We start from the raw sequence: 24554 nt of genomic DNA, 5'->3' as shown, positions 1-24554 counted from the left end.
GTAGTGGAAACATAGCACCTTTTTCTATCAATTTTGGATGCTGCTGTGTTTTTTCTAGCTGTATGTATGCCAGAGGGTGGGATTACTGGTTAACTGACTTTGCATCCTCACTCCTGTTGGAGCTATGGGTAGCCACTTTTTGTGCTTTATGTCTTTTTTTTATTTTTTCTGTTTTGCAAAGACAAGTTTAGATGGTTCGGGGTCTCAGATCGTTAGATATAGCAGGAAAAAGCACACTCCCAACTCTCTATCTCATATCTATTGTTACGCCGAGCGCTCCGGGTCCCCGCTCCTCCCCGGAGCGCTCGCTTCACTCCCTCCGCTGCAGCGCTCCGGTCACGTCCTCTGACCCGGGGCGCTGCGATCCTGCTGCCAGCCGGGATGCGATTCGCGATGCGGGTAGCGCCCGCTCGCGATGCGCACCCCGGCTCCCCTACCTGACTCGCTCCCCGTCTGTTCTGTCCCGGCGCGCGCGGCCCCGCTCCCTAGGGCGCGCGCGCGCCGGGTCTCTGCGATTTAAAGGGCCACTGCGCCGCTGATTGGCGCAGTGGTTCCAATTAGGGTTTTCACCTGTGCACTTCCCTATATTACCTCACTTCCCTTGCACTCCCTTGCCGGATCTTGTTGCCTTAGTGCCAGTGAAAGCGTTCCTTGTGTGTTCCTTGCCTGTGTTTCCAGACCTTCTGCCGTTGCCCCTGACTACGATCCTTGCTGCCTGCCCCGACCTTCTGCTACGTCCGACCTTGCTTCTGCCTACTCCCTTGTACCGCGCCTATCTTCAGCAGCCAGAGAGGTGAGCCGTTGCTAGTGGATACGACCTGGTCACTACCGCCGCAGCAAGACCATCCCGCTTTGCGGCGGGCTCTGGTGAAAACCAGTAGTGGCTTAGAACCGGTCCACTAGCACGGTCCACGCCAATCCCTCTCTGGCACAGAGGGTCCACTACCTGCCAGCCGGCATCGTGACAGTAGATCCGGCCATGGATCCCGCTGAAGTTCCTCTGCCAGTTGTCGCTGACCTTACCACGGTGGTCGCCCAGCAGTCACAACAGATAGCGCAACAAGGCCAACAGCTGTCTCAACTGACCGTTATGCTACAACAGTTGCTACCACAGCTTCAGCAATCATCTCCTCCGCCAGCTCCTGCACCTCCTCCGCAGCGAGTGGTCGCTCCTGGGATACGCTTATCCTTGCCGGATAAATTTGATGGGGACTCTAAGTTTTGCCGTGGCTTTCTTTCCCAATGTTCCCTGCATCTGGAGATGATGTCGGACCTGTTTCCCACTGAAAGGTCTAAGGTGGCTTTCGTAGTCAGTCTTCTGTCCGGAAAAGCCCTGTCATGGGCCACACCGCTCTGGGACCGCAATGACCCCGTCACTGCCTCTGTACACTCCTTCTTCTCGGAAATCCGAAGTGTCTTTGAGGAACCTGCCCGAGCCTCTTCTGCTGAGACTGCCCTGTTGAACCTGGTCCAGGGTAATTCTTCCGTTGGCGAGTATGCCGTACAATTCCGTACACTTGCTTCAGAATTGTCCTGGAATAATGAGGCCCTCTGCGCGACCTTCAAAAAAGGCCTATCCAGCAACATTAAAGATGTTCTGGCCGCACGAGAAATTCCTGCTAATCTACATGAACTTATTCACCTAGCCACTCGCATTGACATGCGTTTTTCTGAAAGGCGTCAGGAACTCCGCCAAGATATGGACTCTGTTCGCACGAGGCGTTTCGTCTCCTCGGCTCCTCTCTCCTCTGGTCCCCTGCAACCTGTTCCTGTGCCTCCCGCCGTGGAGGCTATGCAGGTCGACCGGTCTCGCCTGACACCTCAAGAGAGGACACGACGCCGTATGGAGAACCTCTGCCTGTACTGTGCTAGTACCGAACACTTCCTGAGGGATTGTCCTATCCGTCCTCCCCGCCTGGAAAGACGTACGCTGACTCCGCACAAAGGTGAGACAGTCCTTGATGTCTACTCTGCTTCTCCACGTCTTACTGTGCCTGTGCGGATGTCTGCCTCTGCCTTCTCCTTCTCTACAGTGGCCTTCTTGGACTCTGGATCTGCAGGAAATTTTATTTTGGCCTCTCTCGTCAACAGGTTCAACATCCCAGTGACCAGTCTCGCCAGACCCCTCTACATCAATTGTGTAAATAATGAAAGATTGGACTGTACCATACGTTTCCGCACGGAGCCCCTTCTTATGAGCATCGGATCTCATCATGAGAGGATTGAACTTTTGGTCCTCCCCAATTGCACCTCGGAGATTCTCCTTGGACTTCCCTGGCTTCAACTTCATTCCCCAACCCTGGATTGGTCCACTGGGGAGATCAAGAGTTGGGGGTCCTCTTGTTCCAAGAACTGTCTAAAACCGGTTCCCAGTAACCCTTGCCGTAACTCTGTGGTTCCTCCAGTAACCGGTCTCCCTAAGGCCTATATGGACTTCGCGGATGTTTTCTGCAAAAAACAAGCTGAGACTCTACCTCCTCACAGGCCTTATGATTGCCCTATCGACCTCCTCCCGGGTACTACTCCACCCCGGGGCAGAATTTATCCTCTCTCTGCCCCAGAGACTCTTGCCATGTCCGAATACGTCCAGGAGAATCTAAAAAAGGGCTTTATCCGTAAATCCTCCTCTCCTGCCGGAGCCGGATTTTTCTTTGTGTCCAAAAAAGATGGCTCCCTACGTCCTTGCATTGACTACCGCGGTCTTAATAAAATCACGGTTAAGAACCGCTACCCCTTACCCCTCATCTCTGAACTCTTTGATCGCCTCCAAGGTGCCCACATCTTCACTAAATTGGACTTAAGAGGCGCCTATAACCTCATCCGCATCAGAGAGGGGGACGAGTGGAAAACGGCATTTAACACCAGAGATGGACACTTTGAGTATCTGGTCATGCCCTTTGGACTGTGTAATGCCCCTGCCGTCTTCCAAGACTTTGTCAATGAAATTTTTCGTGATCTGTTATACTCCTGTGTTGTGGTATATCTGGACGATATCCTAATTTTTTCTGCCAATCTAGAAGAACACCGCCAGCATGTCCGTATGGTTCTTCAGAGACTTCGTGACAACCAACTCTATGCCAAAATTGAGAAATGTCTGTTTGAATGCCAATCTCTTCCTTTTCTAGGATATTTGGTCTCTGGCCAGGGACTACAGATGGATCCAGACAAACTCTCTGCCGTCTTAAATTGGCCACGCCCCTCCGGACTCCGTGCTATCCAACGCTTTTTGGGGTTCGCCAATTATTACAGGCAATTTATTCCACATTTTTCTACCATTGTGGCTCCTATCGTGGCTTTAACCAAGAAAAATGCTGATCCCAAGTCCTGGCCTCCTCAAGCAGAAGACTCCTTTAAACGACTCAAGTCTGCCTTTTCTTCGGCTCCCGTGCTCTCCAGACCTGACCCTTCCAAACCCTTCCTATTGGAGGTTGATGCCTCCTCAGTAGGAGCTGGAGCTGTTCTTCTACAAAAAAATCCTTCCGGGCATGCTGTCACTTGTGGTTTTTTCTCTAGGACCTTCTCTCCAGCGGAGAGGAACTACTCCATCGGGGATCGAGAGCTTCTAGCCATTAAATTAGCACTTGAGGAATGGAGGCATCTGCTGGAGGGATCAAGATTTCCTGTTATTATCTACACCGACCACAAGAACCTCTCCTACCTCCAGTCGGCCCAACGGCTGAATCCTCGCCAGGCCCGGTGGTCTCTGTTCTTTGCCCGATTTAATTTTGAGATTCACTTTCGTCCTGCCGATAAGAACATTAGGGCCGATGCTCTCTCTCGTTCCTCGGATGCCTCAGAAGTTGATCTCCCTCCGCAACACATCATTCCACCTGACTGCCTGATCTCCACTTCTCCTGCCTCCATCAGGCAGACTCCTCCAGGAAAGACCTTTGTTTCTCCACGCCAACGCCTCGGAATCCTCAAATGGGGTCACTCCTCCCATCTCGCAGGTCATGCGGGCATCAAGAAATCTGTGCAACTCATCTCCCGCTTCTATTGGTGGCCGACTCTGGAGACGGATGTTGGGGACTTTGTGCGAGCCTGCACTATCTGTGCCCGGGATAAGACTCCTCGCCAGAAGCCCGCTGGTTTTCTTCATCCTCTGCCTGTCCCCGAACAGCCTTGGTCTCTGATTGGTATGGATTTTATTACTGATTTACCCCCTTCCCGTGGCAACACCGTTATTTGGGTGGTCGTTGATCGATTCTCCAAAATGGCACATTTCATCCCTCTTCCTGGTCTTCCTTCTGCGCCTCAGTTGGCTAAACAATTTTTTGTACACATTTTTCGTCTTCACGGGTTGCCTACGCAGATTGTCTCGGATAGAGGGGTCCAATTCGTGTCTAAATTCTGGAGGGCTCTCTGTAAACAACTCAAGATTAAATTAAATTTTTCCTCTGCATATCATCCCCAGTCCAATGGACAAGTAGAAAGAATTAACCAGATCCTGGGAACCTGAGGACAACATCCTTGACAAAAGTCTGCTCCTCAGGTTCTCAGGCTCCAAGAAGAGGGGGAGACCCAAGGGGGGGGGTACTGTTACGCCGAGCGCTCCGGGTCCCCGCTCCTCCCCGGAGCGCTCGCTTCACTCCCTCCGCTGCAGCGCTCCGGTCACGTCCTCTGACCCGGGGCGCTGCGATCCTGCTGCCAGCCGGGATGCGATTCGCGATGCGGGTAGCGCCCGCTCGCGATGCGCACCCCGGCTCCCCTACCTGACTCGCTCCCCGTCTGTTCTGTCCCGGCGCGCGCGGCCCCGCTCCCTAGGGCGCGCGCGCGCCGGGTCTCTGCGATTTAAAGGGCCACTGCGCCGCTGATTGGCGCAGTGGTTCCAATTAGGGTTTTCACCTGTGCACTTCCCTATATTACCTCACTTCCCTTGCACTCCCTTGCCGGATCTTGTTGCCTTAGTGCCAGTGAAAGCGTTCCTTGTGTGTTCCTTGCCTGTGTTTCCAGACCTTCTGCCGTTGCCCCTGACTACGATCCTTGCTGCCTGCCCCGACCTTCTGCTACGTCCGACCTTGCTTCTGCCTACTCCCTTGTACCGCGCCTATCTTCAGCAGCCAGAGAGGTGAGCCGTTGCTAGTGGATACGACCTGGTCACTACCGCCGCAGCAAGACCATCCCGCTTTGCGGCGGGCTCTGGTGAAAACCAGTAGTGGCTTAGAACCGGTCCACTAGCACGGTCCACGCCAATCCCTCTCTGGCACAGAGGGTCCACTACCTGCCAGCCGGCATCGTGACATCTATCTATCCATCTATCTCATATCTATCTATCTCATATCTATCTATCTATCTCATATCTATCAATATCTATATTTATCTATCTCATATCTATCTATCTCATATCTATCAATATCTATATTTATCTATCTCATATCTATCAATATCTATATTTATCTATCTCATATCTATCAATATCTATCTATCTATCTATCTATCTCCTATCTATCTATCTATCTACCTCATATATATCTATGTATCTCATATCTATCTATCTATCTACCTCATATCTATATATCTATATATCTATCTATCTCATATCTATCTATCTATCTCATATCTATCAATATCTATATTTATCTATCTCCTATCTATCTATCTCATATCTATCTATCTCCTATCTATCAATATCTATATTTATCTATCAATATCTATCTATCTATCTACCTCATATCTATCTATCTATCTCATATCTATCTATCTATATATCTATCTATCTCATATCTATCTATCTCATATCTATCAATATCTATATTTATCTATCTCATATCTATCAATATCTATATTTATCTTTCTCCTCTCTATCAATATCTATCTATCTATCTCCTATCTATCTATCTATATATCTATCTATCTCATATCTATCAATATCTATATTTATCTATCTCCTATCTATCTATCTCCTATCTATCTATCTCATATCTATCAATATCTATATTTATCTATCAATATCTATCTATCTATCTATCTCCTATCTATCTATCTATCTATCTATCTATCTATCTATCTACCTCATATCTATCTATCTCATATCTATCTATCTATCTATCTATCTCATATCTATCTATCTATCTCATATCTATCAATATCTATATTTATCTATCTCCTATCTATCTCATATTTATCTATCTCATATCTATCTATCTATCCTCCTCATATCTCTCCATCCATTCTCCTCCTCAGTAGCCTTCTCTCTTTCATCCGCCTTTGTATGGATCTATAACCTCTGAGCAGATTTGAAGACAATTAATGTAAATCTGCTCTGAAACACCATCTGCCATTAGAGGAATCAGCTGCCCCCCTTAACCCATTCTTTCCTTGTGACATCCTTTCCCTTTGTGACACGGGGATTCCTGCTTTGAGTAGCACTTTCCCCTGACACCCCTCCCCTTAAAGGGGTTAATCTGTCAGTAACCTAACCCTGCAGAGCCTCGGGGATTAAGCACTAAGGGGCAAATTTTAAATTTAGAGGGCAAGAAGGAGGGTTATTAAGGTTTCCTGATTTGCCAAACTAGAGGAACAAACATAATATGACGGCGCTGAATGTATGAATTGCTGGAAAATCCTGCGTAAATCTGCTCTTGTGATCCGCACCATTTAACAACCAACAACACTGATAAATAGATCCCATTGTCTGCTGGTCAGGGTATTGTGACAACATAAACTGCATAACCAGCATGGGTTAATAACAAGCATATGGTTATTTAATAAGAAAAGATATCACTGGAAAATCTAAAAAAATCTAACAATAATTTTGATTTATATATTTAAAAAGGTTGGGCTTCCAAACAGTGTCAAATAAAACAAAAAAAAAATGGTAGTAAAATAGGTATAATATATATACACACACACATATATATAGATATATATATATATATATATATATATATATATATATATATATATATAATTATTATTTTCTTTTTTTCCAATACCTTTTTATACTTTTTTTTTACTGCAGTTTTTTTTATTTATTTTTTATCATACACTGTGTGAACCCAGCATTATTTGTGAATACATTTATTGGTAATTTATTTTATTATAATAATTTTTTTGGTTATTTATTAGTTAATTGTAATAATAGCCACATAATAAAGGGTTAATTAATGGGAAAGTTCAGGGCCATAAGCATTATCGAGCTGTCGGCCATACACATATGAGCCCCGGCTCCCTTCTAAAACTTGTAGGTTCAGCTTAGATGAATTAACATGTTTTTTTTTTCCAAGAGAAAGAGATGAGCGGCGACCAGACCCCCTCCAGGGAAAACAATAGGATCTGGCAACTAAAAACCCAACCTGTGTGATCCCTGCTTCCCCCTCAGTGTTAGTCTGACAGCCCTCAGTCTTGGAAGGATTTAGACAGCTTCCGAATACAGCGCCACTTTGTTTGAAGACTAGTATTGTAGCTCATCCTCATTCAAATGAATAGCTTTGTACAGCAAGAAAGGAGTATGTCCGGCCCAGAGGTGGAAAGTAACATATTTCTGGCTTCATTTAGCTTCTGGCTATATTTTTGACTTTATTTAGGTTACAAACAGGACATATATAAGAGAAGTGCCTGACGGGTGTTGCGTTCACTTGCACTTAGTCATAGTAAATAGTATTGGGCCGTTTGAACAGAAATAAAGTATCTATGTTCTTCTAATGTCATAAATAGGGTATATGTCAGTGTTAAAGAACCAGTGCCCCGCCAGCTGTTGCAAAACTACAACTTTCATCATGCTGGGACAGCCAACGGCATGCTGGAAGTTGTAGTTTTGCTGGAGGGACACTGGTTGGGAAACATTGGAGTAAGTTTACAAAGGACTTATTTGTTGTGAATTTAACTAGCAAAGGAGGAGCATTTTTAAACATACATAAGAGCAGCGCTGTCTCTGATGGGTTTTGCATCCATTTGTGCTTAGTCATAAGTGAATAGTATTGAGCTGTTAGAACAGAAAGAGCGGCGCTGTTTCAGAAGGAAAGTATCTGCGTTCATCTAATCTCTTAAACCCCCCATAGGTTATATGTTAGTGATTCCCAATGCCTCCAGCTGTTGCAAAACTACAACTCCCAGCGTGCCCGGACAGCCAAAAGCCAAAGCTGTGTGCCATGAAAATCAGAACCTCATGGTACCCAATGATTTTCAATGTTGTCACATTGTAACATACAATACAGGAATATGGGTGCACTGCTGTACACCACAGTAGTGCACCCATATTCCTGTATTGTATTATTCTAATTGTTACACATCCACACCGTTTATCTGGTGTAGGATTCTATTGTGGCACTTGTAGTCCGCTGCAGGCATCCTCCATTGTATGCATTTTTATGCTGGGAATCGCCCTTAGCAACGAACTACAAGGGCAGGATCTGCTCCCCCAATATATATGCACAACTGCATTTGGGGTTGAGCACCTCCAGCCATTTGAGACCACGTTTTTTGTTGTTTGTTCACATTGTAACATGACACGACTGTGATGCAACAGTCACACAAAATCCAACTTTGTGGCACACTACGCTGCCAGCATTGACCTCTATGCGAGTCGTATGGGACCTGCTTGAGGCTTCAGATATGGCCTTCTTCTTTTCTCTTTTTTTATTTTATTTAACAATTGTAATTTTGAGCCTGCAAGTTGCAGACAATTCGCACAGTTATTTTGGTCACGAGACTTAGATGCTATTTGCTGTCACATGTAGTCCCAGCCTAAAATGCTACTATGAATCCACAGCAAAACTACTGATCATAAGGCTATGTTTAAACTGCGAAGAAAATTACAAAATTACAAAAAATGGACGACTTTGACTTATACGTGCATAAAAATACACACACACACACACCCACACATTTATATATATATATATATATATATATATATATATATATATATATATTTTATGTATTTTTTTTTTTTTTTACAAAGTGTGAAAATAGCCTGAGGCTGGAATTACTCACAACTTATGCAAATGATAATAAAATGGAAACAAAATATTCAGTTTCAAGTATGAGTGCCACATGTGCCTTGGCATGTTATCGATAAGGTTTTTAATGGTTGTCTGAGGAAAGTTCTGCCTCACTGAATGCTGCTGGCCGCTTCTTTTGCAATTGCCGACCAATGACGGTCAGCGGGGGACACAGGTCCAGAGATGCTGCCGGCCAAGGCAGGATATTTAGGCCTTGCAGGCTGCTCACAGGAAAAAGAGCAACATGCGGCCTGGCGTTGTCGTGTTGGCAAACTGCTTCTGGGACACTTCGGAGGAATGGCTCCTACCACTGGTTCCAATACTAAATCAATGTAATGCTGAGCTTTTACTGTACCTGAAATGAAGACCCACCCTGCACTATAATCCCAGGAGTAGGACCAGTGTGACGCTCCCTCATGAAGGCCTTTTCATGGCGTCGCCCACTTGGTCTCCAGACCAGCCATCATCGCATCTGAGACAATAGCGGGACTCATCGCTGAAGAGGATGGACCTCCATTCATGTCTCCACTGCACCATGATAGCCTTTGAGAGCGGTGGCATGATGGCAGTGGTTTGATCTGATTTCTGAGGTTTCATGTGGCTGAAAAAATTTGATTAAGGGTAGGGTCACAATCCGCTGCTATGAGCAGACACACAGGGATCTGCGAGTCTGTAGTAAACTGCACATGCATGCGCAGTTTACTCTCAGACATCGCAGCCGCTCTTGGCCTAGCTCAGGGAGCAGGGACAGAGACTGCGATCTCTGTGAGCAAATTGCGCATGCGCACACAGTTTACTACAGACTCGCAGGTTCCTGTATGTTTTTTATACCATTGAAGCCCCTTCTACATGCCACAGGTTGGAGCTTGGTGTGATCATTCGAAGATCTTAGCGAAACCTGCTATCCCCTTGCTTTGCATAACCTTACGGCTTGTCCTTCTTGGTGTTGCAATTGCAGTGTTGAGGAGCATATACTCACTGTATGAAACAAGGAATATATTGCTAGCATATTCCCGAGTACACAGTACTATCTTTACACTATAACCATCCTCTATCATGTTTATTGTTGCATAAGGAAGCGGCCATTACAAGATCATTATAAACTATAGGCTTCTTTAGGATGACAGAAGGTATTAATATCAGCATGAAGCACACCAATAGATGGAGCCGTAATAGAGGTAATTTGCATCCTAGTGGACCCAGATAATCTCATTAATACCAGTAATTCTGCTGATGAGGTCACTGGAATGTTATGTAATTAAGGTCGTCATGATGATGTATGGAGAGGAGATCTGCATTCGATTGCTTCTCCCTTAGTGATTCATTAGTAATCATCATACGTGCACAGCCTCCCCCGGTAATAAACCATACATGAATATAATGGACACCACTGCCACATCCTCTAATGCGTGACAATTAAAGGGGATCTCCACTTTTTGGATAGTAGTCCATTTGGGACAGCCCCTTCACAGATTGTGTCCCTGCGGAATCCCCTATGATTGCTTGTTGTCTGCAATCCTTAGAAGCTAAGCTGACATTACATTGGGTCCTAGGAGTAGTATGGATTGAGATATTTTAGCTCAACATGCACTAATAGGACACATGGTAAAGACAGGAGAGCACACAACATTTAAAGGGGTATTACAGCCTTAAAAAAAACAACAACAATATGCTACTGGGACGTGGGGGAAATAGGAAGAAAAACTATACTTACTAAGGCTCGGTCCCCGTAGTTCCCTCCATTCACTTGATCATCTTTCAAGACAAGCACCTGGTCATCTTCTTGCTGTTTTCAATACAAACACTCGGTGCCTCACCGGCTGGCTCAGCCAATCACTGGCTGCAGCGTTGTCCGGTCTTGGCCAGTGATTGGATGAGCTGGCAGGTCCTGCACCGAGCTCTCATCTTGGAAGTAGTAAGAAGGGAGGAGATTGGGGACCGGACTGAGGTGAAGGGGAGCTGCGGGTGACAAGAGCTAGGTAAGTATGTTTTCTTTTATTACTCCCCTCCCCCCTCAGCCACATACTGTAAAAAAAAAAAAAAGTCTGGAATGTACCCATACACATTCAATAGCTGTTTGTCTGAATGTTCTTCCAGCTAATAGTCAATCTCCTGATCTCTTCATACATATGGACACTGTACTCGGTTGAGCTTTCATGTGTTCTAAATAGAGAAATAAGGGATAAGTCACTGCCAGACTCCTCTGGTGACAGCTTATCTCTTCCAAAACAAAAGGACTGGCCGGTTGAGATCCTTCTTCCCTACGACTTCATCTGTCAGGGGGAGAATTGTGAGACCTTATACAAATGAGACAGTAAACCACTTTAGCCAAAATTAGCTGGTCATTGCATTCACCAAGTATTTAAAGGGGTTCTCCACTGCCCTGTCTTCTGGAGCTCCGCTCGCAGCATCCGGAAGTTTATTACTCCGGACGCTGTGTGCGGGCTTCCGTGTTCGAGGCGGCCCCCTTGTGACGTCACGCCCGCCCCCTCAATGAAAGTCTATGGGAAGGGGGCACGACCACTGTCATGCCCCCTTCCCATAGACTTTCGTTGAAGGGGCGGGCGTGACGTCACGAGGGGTCTGCCTCAAACACGGAAGCCCGCACACAGCGTCCGGAGTAATAAACTTCCGGACTCTGCGAGCGGAGCTCCGGAAGACAGGGCAGTGGAGAACCCCTTTAAATACCCCAGTAAAGGCAAAATGGCTTGTTGGCACTCATCTAGAAGCCCAGAACAAATGGGCCTTTGGTAATTCTTCCACTTCCCTCTCATGCATCCCAATCAAACAGGATTTAAAGAATAACATGCCTCAAAGGGGTACCCTGCTCCTAAACATCTTATTCCCTTTTCCAAGGATAGCAACAGATGACGGTGGTCTACTGACTCTTCACTGAAGGCAAATGTCAAGGGAGAGAAGGGTTGGGCGTATTACATTTCAACATGTCTGGTTTATTGTTCTTGGAGAGACAAGTCACCATCAGATGCATCTGGCAGTAGCTTTTTGGCCCGTGCATGTGTACATTGGGATTGGGAGAAATAGCTGTCTGATGAATGAGCTTGATCGGCCAACAAGTTTCTGAAATGTGTGACCAGTTTTAGACATTTAAAGAGTACCCGTCATGATCTTGTTAAATTTTATAATCCTCCCAGTTCACTGCCCCCATTATGATAAACAAACCCCTGCCTTTATTTTTATTATTTGTTAGTTTTCTACCTTAATATTGCTCTGTATTTTCTGCTCAGTCAGATTCACAGACTGGGAAGGGGCGTTACCTGAAGCCAAACAGGGGAGAACTTCCTCCCTCACTCTGCTACACAAGCCCAGAGCAGTTCAGTGTGTGAGATGAGCTCTGTATGGCTAAGGCTGCACACATACACCTCAGCACTCCAGACTGCATTTCCTGATTTTGGACTTCTGCCAGGCCAGCAGGAGTCCAAAATCTGTCCGAGAAATGGGGGGAAATGTGCCCTGGACAAGTAGGGAGACTTACCATAAGGAGTGCAACAGCAAAAATGAGTTTTAATGACAGTGCCCATTTAAGGCGGTGCAGTAGACAGTGAACCTAATGTGACTCATACCTTATTTGTCATGTAAATATCCGAATTTTAGTTATTTGCGTGACCACAGCTATGAATGAAATAAAGCCAGCATTGTAGAAAAGATGGATGTGCGGATGGTGCTGGTTGGACTTTTGAAGCGTTGACCGAGCCTTTAATAACACCCAATTGCAGGTGCCTATTGATTTTGCTCTGCTGCTTTCAATGACAATGCAGTGGGCGTAGGTTGAGATACGGTCGGCAGACGCCCATGTGCCCTCGTATACATAAAGATGCTCTGTCACAGGCTGCAAAGGCGGACAGGGGAGGAAACTATCCTGAGGCCATTCACATTTCTACAGATGACAACCATCATTTTAACACTATACAACCATGATTCCAAATTTCACTGCTCTCCATCTATGATCAATGCTGTGCCAACCAAAATCATTCACAAATATGGCATATTGGAACAAGGTACCATGACTAATTCTTCCATGGACAACCATGAATGAGCTTTACAATTAACATGTATAACAATACCCTATATCAGCGGTCTCTAAACTATGGACCAACAGATGTTGCAAAATTACAACTCCCAGCATGCCCGGACAGCCTTTGGCTGTCCGGGCATGCTGGGAGTCATAATTGTGCAACATTTGGAGGTTCATAGTTTGGAGACTACTCCTCTATATGATGCAATACAAGGATCTATGACCAAGAAAACCACAAATGGAATGGCACTTCATGGAATAGGCCACCTACCCCAACAGTCATAGACCTGCCATACGTGATAATGTGGTTTAATATAGGACTTATATATTGTACCCATGATCCTACATAGAGCGATAGCTCCTCCTAAAATGGATCCATCCTCAGTAGTGATCTATAGCTCCAATCCTTCTCGCATAGAGTGTTCACTATAAAACAATAGAGAATCGGCATATGGTCCCTGGTGGTCAAACTTTAGTATTGGTTGGGTAATGTAATATTCTTCACCTAAAAACTAATGGTCGATGGTTCAGGTTACCCCTGTTGTCTGACCATCATTGACACATTGGATGGCCAAATCCCAGCTGGCCTAGTGGCTTTGATCCATAGTGATCCAATGGATTGAGAGTCCCTGGTTTCTTCCTAAAGCAGTAAAACAAATAATAATAAAAGAAAAAAAATGTAAAAAAAAGCTTTAAAAAAATTTAAACAGTAAAACAAGTAAAACAAAAACATACATAAAAACACTCTAAAACAGTAAAACAAAAACATACATATAAATACTCTAAAACAGTAAAACAAAAACATACATAAAAACACTCTAAAAAGCAACACAAATTGCTTGTAAAGAAGAACCAAATTTTTGAACCTCAAAATACACTACCTAAACATGGCCAAGCAGGCAACTGGGACTAACGTACATCAACAAAGTCAGGAGTGTAACTATTTAGGGTGCGGATGTAGCAGTCGCACCAGGGCCTAAGGGGGCCCAAAGGCACCTCTGCCCCATAAAAAAACACCATTATAAATAGTGTATAGTAGACACGGGCCATGTTACAGATTTTGCATTAGGGCCGTAAAGCTACATCTTATGCCCCAGAACATAGTATTATTCTTATAGGCCCGAAAAGGGGTAAATGATGTCTGCCTTGTAGGGGCTTTTACTTTCCTCTGGATCAATATGGTAGGATCCAGAGGAACCAATTGAGAATAGGTTGGACTTAGGGACCTTTGTCTTTCTTTGACATGATCAGGATCAATAAGGATAGTCATAGATCCATTCCAACAGGATAAACATCCATATGGATCCTCTGGATCAACAGAGTAGGGTAGGATTATAGTTTATTTTTAATTTTTTTTACATTATCAGGATCTATAATGAGGACAGAATAATGAACCTCCATGTATAATGGAACCAACTGGGACCAAGATGCTTTGGAGCAAAACCAATAACATTGAGGAGAGCAGGAGAATGCCATTGCCTTGACTTCTGTATGGGGAAGTGACCATTCTCCATGGTTTGATGGACTTATAGGGGAAGATTTATAAAAAAAAAAAACCCTTGTAGAGGAAAAATTGTCCAGTTACCCATAGCAACCAATCAGCTTGCTTCTTTCATTGTTAGAAAGGCCTGTGAAAAATGAAAGAAGCGATCTGATTGGTTGCTATGGGCAACTGGACAACTTTTCCTCTGCACAGGTTTTGATAAATCTCCCCCATAGGGTACATGCCTTGCCCCAACTGGTTGTAAAGAACAGATGTAGCATTAGAAATGGTTGAAATGAATCTTCTACAGTCGTATAGCGTGAATGAAGCAAGCTGTGCGCTCCAGCCTAAGTGGTCATAAAACGTACAGTCTACCACGTCTCATCTGACCGGGATCTTCATCAGACTGGGGACATGTTTTATTGATGGCCCACACTGTTTTCCTTCCCTATTGATCAGCGCTCAATGCTCCCGGTGACAGTGTCAGACTGTCCCAATGTCTGCGCCTTCCTAATGTAAAGGGAAGGAGTTAGATTTGTATACAAGCTGAGAGATGTGTTGTGTTTGGTCACTCAGCTGTCACTATCATGCTAAGCAGGACAATATATGGGACGGTCCTTCATAGGCTTGGACATCTGGGAATTCAGCAACAGACAGAGCGGCCCATCTAGCTGCAGGCATGGCTGGCAGGGCCCCCGGTGTAACCCCTTTTACTTGCCCACGGCGGGTGGGAATGGGTTAAATGTCTTTGTATCTTGTAGTCTTGTCTCAGGAGGCTGCAGTAAACTGTACAGCACAGAGATCCTTCCCCAGGGTCCCCAGCTCTTCTCATGGAATAACCGCTGATTTATGCCAGGCCCCGGCACACACCGCATTTTATTTCACAGCTTAAAGCCAAATTATCACTAAAATGCACTTATGCTTCATTTACAACAAACATAATGCATTGGCATCCTTCCTTCATCTTGTTTACAGGGTTACATCATCCATCTGATGGCAACGGCTGTTATATCCATATATCTATCTATCTATCTATCTCATATCTATCTCATATCTATCTATCTATCTCATATCTATCTACCTATTTATTTATCTATCTATCTCCTATCTATCTCATATCGATCTCCTATCTATCTCATATCTATCTATCTCATATCTATCTCATATCTATCTATCTCATATCTATCTATCTATCTCATATCTATCTACCTAATTATTTATCTATCTCATATCTATTAATCTATCTCATTTCTATCTATCTATCTCATGTCTATCTATTTATTTATCTATCTCATATCTATCTCTCTCTCTCAAATCTATCTATCTCATATCTCATATCTATCTATCTCTTATCTATCTATCTCATATCTATCTATCTCATATCTATCTATCTATCTCATATCTATCGATCTAATCTATCTATCTCATATCTATCTATCTATCTATCTCATATCTATCTATCTCATATCTATCTATCTATCTATCTATCTATCTATCTATCTGTCTGTCTCATATCTATCTATCTCAGTCATCTCTAAACTGTGGACCCAGTAAGGGTGCATGCACACCACATTTTTGCTATACACACGTTATAGCAACCTTTACGGTTTCAAGTTAAAAACCGTACAGAACCGTATAGAAAACCGTATGCATTGACTTAACATTGTTAACCGTATGTCAAATGCATCATCCGGTTTAGTCCATTTTGCATCTTATACGGTTTTGTCCGTTTTTTTACCCATACCCAAAAACATAGTCTACCAGTCCATAGGGCTCACCTGCAGGGCTTCCCCCCTTGCTCATCAGTAACTGCTTCATATAAATGCATTGTAAATGTATTGTGCATATTGTTCAGTGTATATAAAGTTGTACAAATGTATAACATGTATAGGACCTTCCTGGGTCATGTTATACTGTCATGTGATGTACTCAGAGTTCCCTGGGTACAATCTCAGCATATACTAAATTCATCTCATTTAGGCCAAAGCCTAATGTGCGTACGGTTCCATCCAGTTTTCACCATACGGGTTTTGACTTTGCACAGTTTTGTTTTCGTGGAATTTCAATCAAACAAGTGAAACTTTATTCAAAATGGAGTGAAAAGTTAAAAACGTATACTTTTTTTTCTTAAAAAACAGATGCAACTGGACATTATTTTTCAAACCGTATACGTTTTTTAACCGTATTCAGATTGAAATTTGTACACACGCTTTGATACAGTTTTGGTGTTCCGGTACCGTATTACCGTACCGTACTACCGTACCTTGTTAGGGGTCCCCAAAGTCAGAGTTCCTAGGAACCGTGGGGGTCCTCAGGTCTAGTCCTCCCCTAGTTACCCCTTGAATAGTTAATATATTATTCAGGTAAATGTAAATAAATGTATATAAAAAGTGTACTTACCATGCGCTAGCTTCGCAGGACCTGCGGGTCACATGACGATGTTTTAGTCTCTTTTGTGGTGTCCCGGCACCGGATTGCATCCGTTGCCTTGTAGTGGGGTCCCCAAAGTCAGAGTCCCTAGGTGTAGGTGGGGTCCTAATCCTTAGTTAGCCCCTTGTCACCCCTTTTGTAATTAAAATTATTTAAATTTAATGTGTATATATTTATATAGAAAGTGTACTTACCTAGTTAGCGTCGCAGGACCTGCGGGTCACGTGATGCGTTCCAAAGACTCTATATGGTTTGTAGTTCAAGGACCTTTGGAGGAAGTCAGGTGTTTAACCATCAGGCTATGTAACGGTGAGTGACAGCTGACTTGGACCAATCCAAAACGGCCCTGCCCCTGCCCATATAAGGGCACGCCGGCCATTACTCGCTCTCTTTCCTCGTGGGCTGTTGACAGGGAAGGATCTGCGCTGCTGTCATCAGTGAGTTAGGCCCGAGCCTTGCGGCGACGGCTGATCCCTACAAAACTGTGAGTGTACTCAATCCCTAAGCACTCTGCAAGATCACCGGACCGTATCTAACCCCTAAATCCGGACGGATCTTCGCAAATTACCCTAAATTCTGAGACTTATATCAAAAGTCAAGGTTTGCAACAACTGTCAGTCACTGAAGTGTATGGAGACTGTATTCATGAGACTGTTACTGTTCAGTGGATGTACCGCAAGCATTTAAGTAAAGTTTATTCAAGTTCAAGTTCAACTACCTTGTGGACCTTCAGTCATTTTATGCATGCAACTATCGTTACTGGGAAGGGCGGCGATAGGCCGGAGAATTACCTCAGCATACTAGCCCTCAGCCTGGCATCACGAACAATAGGGTTAACCTTAAACCCTGATATACTGAAGCAAAACCCTGACTGTGCTACCCCTACCCCTGAGGCTTACCACACTATGGTAGGTAAAAAGGACCTTTGGAGGTTCATGGGACATGTGATTCCCACAATGCCTTGTAAAGCTGATTGACACACGGTGTGGACCAATCCTAAAACGGCCCGCCCCTGCCCATATAAGGGAGCTGCGGCCATTATTCGCTCTCTTGGGTTGCTGTCACTGGATGAGGTAGGACCTCCGCAACTTTCAACGACAATTAGTAGGCCAAAGCCTTGTGGCCTCGGCTGAATCAGTTAGTGAGTTCTTCTAAATTTCCCCGCAAATATCGGCAAAGACCCTGGACCTAAACATAATCCTAAATCCAGCGGATCTGCGCATACTAAATCCCTACAAGCTGAGGAACTTACTCAAGTCCCAACCAACTGTCAATCTAAGCTAAGCTGTTCATAGACTCTGTTACAAAGACTGTTGCTTATGTTCGCATGCTACAGAAAATCTTCAGTAAAGTTTACGCAAGTTTTCAGCAAAGCTCTTGTTGTGGACAATACTTTATTCTGCATCTACCTATTGCTCTTGGGAAGGGCGGCGATAGGCCAAGTCACACAGCATTTAACCCTCACCCTGGCGTCACAACTGACAAGAGTTAATTATAACCATGATATACTTCACAGCAACACCCCAACTGCCATACACCCCCCCCCCCCCCCAAAGGCACCACACAGTTTAGTCAGGTTTTGAGGAATACGTTTTTCATTTTAAAAAAAACTCATACGGGAACTGTATTGCAAAAATGTAGTGTGCATGCACCCTAACCCCGGACAGCCAAGGGCATGCTGGGAGTTGTAGTTTTGCAACAACTACAGGTCCACAGTTTGGAGACCACTGATCAATCTCCTTTTTTACTCTATTGCCTGTTTTGGACTTTCAGTACTCATACGAATATAGCAGAGTTATATGCAGTATTATATGGGAGTATTACTTATGCACTGTTCAGTTTATTATGTAACCACCAATCGGTAGTTTTATGTGAGCACTGTATGGCAGTATTGTGTGGAAAGTATACATAGGACTGTTTTGTAAACACTATATGGAAGAACTGTTTGGATACCGAATAGATGCAAATTATGTCTCCTCCAGGAAGAAGAACATCTCTAAACCAGGGTCTCCTCCAAAAGGAATAGTCCCCCATCTGTAGACCACTGCTCTTTGCCTTTTTTCATTATAGAGCAAGGAAGAGTCTCTTATCGGTTTTGCTTCTCGGCCTTTTGGCTAAGATCAAGTGTAGTATCTGTTCTTATCAGTTTTCATGCCGGCGGCAAACTACGTCGGTATGGGGCTGGTGGGGATGGGTGCTGCATGGAGGGTGCAGGTGTACCAGGGCTTTCCGGGGCTGGTTCTGAGGAATCAGCTTGACGGCTGCCCTGATGTGACCTGTTCCCTCCAGGTCTAGAGCCAAGGTACTTTTGTGACTCGGGGAGTGGTGACCCCGAGGTGCCGAAACTCACTGGGAATACTGGCTCACTGAGTTGAAGCACAGGCACCATCATTTCTTCACCTTGTGGCACTCACCTCTTGATTCCCGGCCTTCTGGCTAGGATCAGAGACATTTTTATAGATCCGGCCGGATGTCCAGGCAGTATATCTGCACACATTCACTTATTTATTTCTTTTTGTCTCACTGTGTCACTTTTTGCGTGTTGTGTGTCCTCAGGATTGTTAGGATGCGGTAGCCCTTCTGGGTGTCCCTCCTGGCGGTCTAGGGGAGGTGTGTGTGGCCAGTAGGTTCCGCACCTCCCCGCAAACACCCCGGGTACTCCTGCTTTGGCAGGGTACCTACCGTTATCGGCTCTGCGGGCAGATACCTTGGCTAACGCCCAGGGGGATGCCAGGAGCATTTGTGGTCCCCTAGTAGCTCCGGCGAAAAGGGACATCGAACCTGGAACCTCGCGGGTACCTTTTGGTCCGGAGGCGAAGGGTAAGGTTTGTGGGGCGGCCTCTATCCTATCGGAGAAGGGCTTGCGATATACCGCATCCTTTGTGCACGTTTTTTTAGTGTAACCAGTTTGCACTTTTTCTTGCACTTTGGGTGATTCGGGAGCACGTTCCGCGGCTCTTAAAAAAAAAAAAAAAAAAAAAAAAGAAGAGTCTCTTATATGTAGACAGCTGTTGCAAAACTACAACTCCCAGCATGTCCGGACAGCCTTTGGCTGTCCGGGCATGCTGGGAGTTGTAGTTTTGCAACAGCTGGAGGCACCCAGGTTGGGAAACACTGCCTTTAAGCTTTGTATGGCAGAATTCTTTGAGTATTGAATTACTATATTGTGTGAACACCAATGTATTTTTGGTTACTATACGGACACTGATGTATTATTGGTTACTATATGGCAGTATTCCCATACATTAAATATGAAGTAAAACAGTCTATCATCATTTCGCCGTATAAATATTGAATAGATAAAATGTAAATATTTGCATTAGATAAAACATGTCCTGGACTGATTATCTAATGATTCTACCGCCATGAATGCCTGCGACTACTGGCAGAAAGCAGCAGATTGTATGGTAGTAAACACAAGTATGTTTGCAAACTGGTTTCTCAGCACATCGTCTGACATCTACTATTCGAAGAGTGCCAGGCAATACAGACAGTCACCGCTCACCATTAAACCACATGTCACATTACAGAAATGTAATAAATAAATAAAAATATATGGGCTACAGTGTAATAACCATGCCCGTCCTCAAATTGCCTGCTCTTAAAGGGGTACTCCACTGGAAAACATTTTTTTTTTATCAACTGGTGCCTGAAAGTTGAACAGATTTTTTAAATTACTTCTATTTAAAAATCTTAATCCTTCCAGTACTTATCAGCTGGTGTATGCTCCACAGGAAGTTCTTTTTGAAATTCCTTTCTGTCTGACCACAGTGCTCTCTGCTGACACCTCTGTCTGTGTCAGGAACTGTCAGCAGAGAGCACTGTGGTCAGACTGGAAAGAACTACACAACTTCCTGTTGAGCATACAGCAGCTGATAAGTACTGCAAGGAATAAGATTTTTAAATAGAAGTCATTTACAAATCTGTTTAACTTTCTGGCTCCAGTTGATTTACAAAAATGTTTTCCAGTGGAGTACCCCTTTAATTTGCTATGATAGGTACAGATTAGGGATCGACCGATATCGTTTTTTTGGGGCCGATACCGATAATCGGTGGAGGTTAGGGCCCATAGCCGATAACTTATACCGATATTCCGGTATAAGTTATCGGCTATTTAACCCCCTCGACACCGCTGTAGATCATTGATTTAAAGCGGGCGCTTTAAATCAATGAACTGCAGTGGCTTTTGCGGTGCCATAGACCGCCGCGGCCACCCGCTTCTCTCCCCCTGCCTGTCCGGGGGTCCTGAGTCCTATCACCGACACCGTCCCCCCCCCACCGCACCGCGTCGCACCCCCCACAGCACCGCCCCGGCCCCATTGCCTACCCCATCCCCGGTTTTATAATTACCTGTTCCCGGGGTCCACTCTACATCTGGCTCCGGTGGCGTCCTCCTGAGCTGTCACTTTGCGCACTGATGGTGACGTCACTCGTCATTGCGCACAGCGTAACGCAGGACGCAGCAGGAGCCAGAAGTAGCGTTGACCTCGGGCCCCGGTAATTATAAAACCGGGGATGGGGGAGGCAATGGGGCCAGTGCCGTGGGCGGCACGACGCGGTGCAGCGGCCGCGGTGGGGGCGGTGCATTATCGGCTTATCGGCAAGGTAATTGCTGATACCGATAATGCCCAAAATCGTGATTATCGGACGATAATATCGGCCAAACCGATAATCGGTCGATCTCTAGTACAGATGCATGCAGAATGCCCATTTTTACTGTTAATGGTGTATTTACCATTAGGACAACAAAGCCCAGGCCTAGGGTGCCAGTTCAAGGAGGGTGGCAGTAATGCCACCCCATGATAAACCAGTTTTTCCTGACAACTGCTGTGGCTATGTGAATGTTGTGCATACCTCCCCTGGGAGAGGAAAAGTGGAGGCCGACAAGGCCTGCACAAAGGTATGTAGAGGTCTGCTGTGAGGCGCTTGTCATCCTGGGGGCCATGCTGGTGGTAGGAGGCTGAGCTTCATGTGCCCAGAGTGCCGCTATGCTGGCAAAAGAGTGTTGACTCTGTGTGGTTGCATGCCTGCCATCTAGTGATGTTACATGTGTCGGGGTGTGACTGTGTCCCCCATTCCTCTCCTACCACCTTCATCCTAGGCTGGGAAGCTGAGCCTATAGGCTGTACGGGAGATGGCCTGCTCCATCGTAGGTCAGAAGTTGAGGACCAGCCTATGTGTGTACTATGTGTGACACACATAGTATATACACACGGTATACAGTGGGGCAAAAGAGTATTTAGTCAGCAAGTTCTCCCACTTAAAGAGATAAGAGAGGCCTATAATTTTCATCATAGGTAAACCTTAACTATGAGAGACAGAATGAGAAAAAAAATCCATAAAACTGATTTTTTAAACAATTTATTTGCAAATTATGGTGGGAAATAAGTATTTGGTCAATAACAAAAGTTCATCTCAATACTTGAGAAAAAAAGCCCCAAAGCATAATGTTTCCAACCCCATGCTTCACAGTAGGTATGGTGTTCTTTGGATGCAACTCAGCATTCTTTCTCCTCCAAACACGACAAGTTGAGCTTTACCAAAAAGTTCTACTTTGGTTTCATCTGACCATATGACATTCTCCCAATACTCTTATGGATCATCCAAATGCTCTCTAGCAAACTTCAGACGGGCCCGGACATGTACTGGCTTAAGCAGGGGGACACGTCTGGCACTGCATGATTTGAGTTCCTGGCGGCATAGTGTGTTACTGATGGTAGCCTTTGTTACTGTGTGGTTCTTGAATTTTTGCTCACCGTTCTTTTGATAATTTTTACACCACGTGGTGAGATCTTGCGTGGAGCCCCAGATCAAAGGAGATTATCAGTGGTCTTGTATGTCTTCCATTTTCTAATAATTTCTCCCACAGTTGATTTCTTTAATCCAAGCTGCTTACCTATTGCAGATTCAGTCTTCCCAGCCTGGTACAGATCTACAATTTTTTTTCTGGTGTCCTTCGACAGCTCTTTGGTCTTGGCCATAGTGGTGTTTGGAGTGTGACTGTTTGAGGTTGTGGACAGGTGTCTTTTATACTGATAACAGGTTCAAACAGGTAACATTAATACCGGTAATGAGTGGAGGACAGAGGAGACTCTTAAAAAAGAAGTTACAGGTCTGTGAGAGCCAGAAATCTTGCTTGTTTGTAGGTGACCAAATATTTATTTTCTACCATAATATGCAAATAAATTATTTAAAAATCAGACAATGTGATTTTATGGATTTTTTTCCTCATTATGTCTCTCATAGTTGTACCTAAGTATACCTATAATGAAAATTACAGGCCTCTCTCATCTTTTTAAGTGGGGGAACTTGCACAATTGGTGGCTGACTAAATACTTTTTTGCCCCACTGTACATAGTAGCATATACTGTACACACAAGGTGAGGGGTGGTGGTGGTGGTGGTGGGGGGTCAGTTTGGGAGTGTTTGATAGGGTATTTTTTGCTGCAAAAAATCCTGTTTCCATGATGGGGGGGGGGGGGGGGGGGGAGGGGCGGTTGCATAGCTAAGCCTAGGGCAGCACAAAACTAAAGTACACTACTATTTACTGTAATAAACTCCTAAACTCCTCATGGTAAACTAGGGGATAATGGGAGAGCAACATTTTTGGGGGTAGTGATAAGGACTACAATACAGGGCACCCTGCTCACAATCAAGAAATTGTATATCGTAAGTTGACAACAGGTTTTAGGATCTCTAAAATATATACTCAGTGGTCTCACTCAACTACCCTGATAAAAGTGCAAGAGTGCCCATAAACCAAGGCCGGTGTCAGCAGCAAACAACCAGGGCTTGGATGTAAGGGCTCACAGGTCTTTGATGCTCATGTTGATTTGGGTAAACATGCTTTACATGGTAGACCAGGAGGGCGGGGTAGACCAGGGGTCTATTGTTGCCCCTCCCAGATATTTGGAGGCAACCTTTTGATCCAGCATGGTTTGCTTTCCATATGTTTCCAGGGTGACATAAGAATACGATGCCTTTACTTCAAAATTCCCACTCAAAACTTAATTGGGGCAATTTTGTCTGCATTCAGCCACCAATAGGGGGAGCTAATTGTATATGAATGTATTCAGCAAGAATGAAGTTCAATGGGAGCTGAATACAGTACATCTGTGCATAGTGAGTTCTCCCTTTGGGCAGCTACAGGTAATTGCTATGACATAGAGAGGAATCCTTGTCCTAGCAGGGCAGCATAGTAGTGTTGTGCCTCTCTGTAAGCCAAAACCTGCAGTCCCCAACTCATAGAAACATAGAATGTGTTGGCAGATAAGGACCATTTGGCCCATCTAGTCTGCCCAGTATATCTGAATCCTATCAACAGTCCCTGGCCGTATCTTATATGAAGGATAGCCTTATGCTTATCCCATGCATGTTTAAACTCCTTCACTGTATTTGCAGCGACCACTTCTGCAGGAAGGCTATTCCATGCATCTACTACTCTCTCAGTAAAGTAATACTTCCTGATATTGTGATAGCCTGGGGGTGTAGGGTATGGGGAGTGCAGCTGTGCAGTAATTAAAGGGTGCTTGTTAACCCTTGCTATTTGTGACGCCAGGGTGAGGGTTCCTTAATAACGCTTTTCCTACCGCCACCCTTCCCAAGAGCGATAGGGAGATAGATAAGAAGAATAGATTGTCCACAACCGGAGAGTTTCTGAAACAGCA

At 44.8% G+C, this 24554-nt stretch overlaps 1 protein-coding gene and 1 pseudogene across 1 annotated transcript in view; one reads left to right on the top strand and one right to left on the bottom strand.

Annotated features, from left to right (window-relative positions):
• Positions 1-24554, bottom strand: part of EBF2 (EBF transcription factor 2) — a 253479-nt gene that overhangs the window by 131655 nt on the left and 97270 nt on the right. The gene's annotated exons all lie outside the window — the stretch shown is intronic.
• Positions 18983-19190, top strand: LOC130267841 (U2 spliceosomal RNA; annotated as a pseudogene).

The sequence above is a fragment of the Hyla sarda genome, chromosome 4 (genome assembly GCF_029499605.1).
Source record: "Hyla sarda isolate aHylSar1 chromosome 4, aHylSar1.hap1, whole genome shotgun sequence".
Taxonomy (NCBI): domain Eukaryota; kingdom Metazoa; phylum Chordata; class Amphibia; order Anura; family Hylidae; genus Hyla; species Hyla sarda.
This window is presented reverse-complemented; position numbering and strand designations above follow the sequence as displayed.